This window comes from Oryctolagus cuniculus, chromosome 14, assembly GCF_051225735.1.
Source record: "Oryctolagus cuniculus isolate XC-2025 breed Fujian yellow rabbit chromosome 14, ASM5122573v1, whole genome shotgun sequence".
Taxonomy (NCBI): Eukaryota; Metazoa; Chordata; class Mammalia; order Lagomorpha; family Leporidae; genus Oryctolagus; species Oryctolagus cuniculus.
The window spans coordinates 47,133,117-47,137,497 of record NC_142880.1 but is presented as its reverse complement, the minus strand read 5'-3'; the positions used below and the strand labels follow the sequence as shown (position 1 = coordinate 47,137,497).

At 39.4% G+C, this 4,381-nt stretch overlaps 1 pseudogene; it reads right to left on the bottom strand.

Moving 5' to 3' along the window:
* Positions 1 to 3,846: 3,846 nt before the first annotated feature.
* LOC127492875 (U6 spliceosomal RNA) lies at positions 3,847 to 3,910 on the bottom strand (annotated as a pseudogene).
* Positions 3,911 to 4,381: the final 471 nt, after the last annotated feature.

Here is a 4,381-nt window from a genome sequence, read left to right as displayed (position 1 = left end):
AAAGCTCCTGGATTCCGATCAGCCCAGCTCTGGCCATTGCGGCCATTTAGGGAGTGAACCAGCAGATAGAAGAACTCTCTCTGTGTCTGCTTCTGCCTCTCTCTAACTCTGTCTTTCAAATAAATAAATAAATCTTTAAAAAATGACCATTGTTATTAAAAAATAAAGCAAGTCACAGCTTCAGCTCAAAGTTTATTCCTATTTACAGGCTGAAAAAGACTTTATAGAAAGTTAAACATTAGAGGCCAGCGCTGCGGCTCACTAGGCTAATCCTCCGCCTAGCGGCGCCGGCACACCGGGTTCTAGTCCCGGTCGGGGCGCCGGATTCTGTCCCGGTTGCCCCTCTTCCAGGCCAGCCCTCTGCTGTGGCCAGGGAGTGCAGTGGAGGATGGCCCAGGTGCTTGGGCCCTGCACCCCATGGGAGACCAGGAAAAGCACCTGGCTCCTGGCTCCTGCCATCGGATCAGCGCGGTGTGCCGGCCGCAGCGCGCCGGCCGCGGCGGCCATTGGAGGGTGAACCAACGGCAAAAAGGAAGACCTTTCTCTCTGTCTCTCTCTCTCACTGTCCACTCTGCCTGTCAAAAATAAAAAAATAAAAAAAATAAAAAAAATAAAAACTTAACAAAAAAAAAAAAAAAAAAAAAGAAAGTTAAACATTAGAGTATGGGTTGCGATGATGTTGACAAATTTAGTGGAATTTCAGCACTGATTTCTTTAATTTTGTATCCCATGTTATTCAACCTCAGCCTGATTGATCAAAGCATTGAATGAGAATTTTTATGACATTATAGCAAATAAGTTTGAAATAGTAATTAGACAACCATACATTTAATCATGGTCAGCTAACAGGCATTATAAATGGAGGCGCAGGCAGTCAAAGCCAAAATTAACTGTTGAGATTGCATCAAGTTGAGAAGATTCTGTACTTCAAAAGATACAGTCAGGAAAGTGAAGAGGCAACCGACAGAATGGGAAAAAATATTTGCAAACTATGCAACAGATAAAGGGTTAATAACCAGAATCTACAAAGAGATCAAGAAACTCCACAAAAACAAAACCAACAACCCACTTAAGAGATGGGCCAAGGACCTCAATAGATATTTTTCAAAAGAGGAAATCCAAATGGCCAACAGGCACATGAAAAAATGTTTAAGATTACTAGCAATCAGGGAAATGCAAATCAAAACCACAATGAGGTTTCACCTCACCCCGGTTAGAATGGCTCACATGCAGAAATCTACCAACAATAGATGCTGGAGAGGATGTGGGGAAAAAGGGACACTAACCCACTGTTGGTGGGAATGCAAACTGGTTAAGCCACTATGGTAGTCAGTCTGGAGATTTTTCAGAAACCTGAATATAACCCTACCATTCCACCCAGCCATTCCACCCCTTGGAATTTACCCAAAGGAAATTAAATCGGCAAACAAAAAGCTGTCTGCACTTTAATGTTTATTGCAGCTCAATTCACAATAGCTAAGACCTGGAACCAACACAAATGCCCATCAACAGTAGACTGGATAAAGAAATTATAGGACATGTACTCTATAGAATACTATACAGCAGTCAAAAACAATGAAACCCGGTCATTTGCAACAAGATGGAGGAATCTGGAAAACATTATGCTGAGTGAATTAAGCCAGTCCCAAAGGGACAAATATCATATGTTCTCCCTGATTGGCGACAACTAACTGAGCACCAAAGGGGAAACCTGTTGAAGTGAAATGGACACTATGAGAAACAGTGACTTGATCAGCTCTTGTGCTGACTGTTGATGTACAATGTAATACTTTATCCATTTTAGTATTTTTTCTTTGTTTTGTTCTAGTACCATTGGTTAAACTCTGTAATTAACACACAATTATTCTTAGGTGTTTAAATTTTAAATGAAGAGTCATCCCTGTTAAATATAACAGTGAGAATAAGAGAGGGAGGAGATGTACAATTTGGGACATGCTCAATCGGACTGGCCCCAAATGGTGGAGTTAGAAATGTGCCAGGGTATCCCAATACAATCCCATCAAGGTGGCATGTACCAATGCCATCTCACTAGTCCAAGTGATCAATTTCAATTCACAATTGATCACACTGATATGTCTAAGAGTCAAAGGGATCACACAAACAAGACTAGTGTCTGCGAATACTAACTGATAGAATCAAAAAGGAAGAGAACGATCCATCATGGGAAGCGGGATACACAGCAGACCCATAGAATGGCATATGTCCTAAATAGCACTCTGGCCTCAGAATCAGCCCTTAAGGCACTCGGATCTGGCTGACGAGCCCATGAGAGTATTTTAGGCATGGAAAGCCAAGATACACTGAAAAAAAAAAAAAAGAAGACCTAAATGCAAGATCTCTGCGAGTGAGATCCCAGTGGAAAGAACAGGGCCATCAAAGAAGGAGGTACCTTTCTCTGAAGGAAGGAGAGAACATCCATTTTGACTATGACCCTGTTGGAATAAGATCGAAGTTGGTGAACTCAAAAGGCTTCCATAGCCTTGGCAACTCATGACTAGAGCCTAGGGAGATTACTGACACCATAAACAAGAGTGTCAATTTGTTAAGTCAACAACAGGAGTCACTGTGTACTTACTTCTCATGTGGTCTGTCCTTAGTGTGTTGTCCAATGTGAAGTAATGCTATAACTAGTACTAAAACAGTATTTTACACTTTGTGTTTCTGTGTGGGTACAAACTGATGAAATCTTTACTTAATATATACTGAATTGATCTTCTGTATATAAAGATAATTGAAAATTAATCTTGATGTGAATGGAATGGGAGAGGGAGAGGGAAATGGGAGTGGGAGGGAAATTATGGGGGGGAGCCATTGTAATCCATTAACTGTACTTTGGAGATTTATATTTACTAAATAAAAAATAAATAAAAAAACAAAATTCATAGAGTTTAATATATTTCGTGGGAGTATAAATGTGCAGTGACAGTATACTACAGAAGGTTTCTGTTTATTTATTTCTATAAAATTTCTATCTTTTTCATTTCTATAAATCTGCTTGGAAACATAGTCTCCAGGGTTATAAAATTTTCAATAGTTTATTTCTTTAGATGCAGTTCAGATCATTTTTTCTCAAAGTTTGTATGTTCCAAAATATAATTCGAATTGTTGAGAAATAGACATAACAACCTCTATTTTCTTTTCCTTCAGTTTCTAACAGTCAATTATGTTGTGTTATGATTAAGCACTATTACACATCACAGTTTGGTGTTTCCTGTCTTTCTAGAAAGGAAAGGGAATAAATATGGCAGAAGATTAAGGGGGGATAAATTCAAGTGCATACTCAGAATGAGAAAGGATAGTGGCAGACAGTAGGCAGTGGCTTGAATGATACTGAAGGGCAGATTACTGCTCAGTTGGGCACAGATACAGGAAAGGTCTAGGGAGCAGGGGGAAGGCTTTCTGCAGTGGTGGACAAGCACCAAAAAACCTCCCCACTGGATATGAGTAAAAAGCAGAGGATTAAAATGTTGTTTGTGCAACATCTGTGTCAGCTCAAATCCAAGTCCCAACATGGGCAGCAAAATGGTTTCCTCAGGACAAACCTGGATAATCCATCCCAATGCTCCAGAAACTGGATCTGCCTAGAAAAGGAGAATCCTTTTGGAGTATGTAAGCCCTGTAAATCTGACAACCACTCATTTTCACTTGAGGGCATTCTCATATAATTCTTTAATTACTGCTTTCTTCCATTCCTCATTGTTCTCCCTTTCTAGAAGCACTAGACATATATTGCACATTCTGAAAACATGGTCTAGCCTTCCTCTCACCTTTGCATGTTTTCTTTTTCGGTTTGTTTGTTGAACTTACTTTTTTTTTTTTTTTTTTAGGGGCCATGCTAATCTTCTCTGTACCGTTCCAATTTTAGTATATGTGCTGCCAAACTGATTTCTAGGCAGATTACTCAATCTATCTTTATGATGATTAATCCTTCTACCACAACTATTCTGATACTCATCATTTCCATTAGGTGTTACAATGGTTGTTATTAATGTAGATCTTTGATATCTAAATTATTTTTAGTAACTTCAAATTTTAGTACTATACGTGTACTAGAGTTTCTTCTGGCAGAAGGTACAATTTTTATTTTTTTTTCTATTTCATGCAGGTATTTTTATCTTCACATGTTATTACTTATTGCTCTTGAGTGAGAATTTTGCTCTTAATGATCTGTTCCCATCCACATATGGAAGTCTAAATCAGTACTGGCAAAAGGGATGGGTTTACTCGGATGCTGTGACATCCAGTGTTGATGATCCATCCAGCTTCTGGCTTCTGAGTCAGCTGCAGCCAGCAGGCTGGGGTATGAGCCAGATTGGAATCCCTCTGAAGTTTGACTGTAGGTAAGGAGATGCTCTTTATT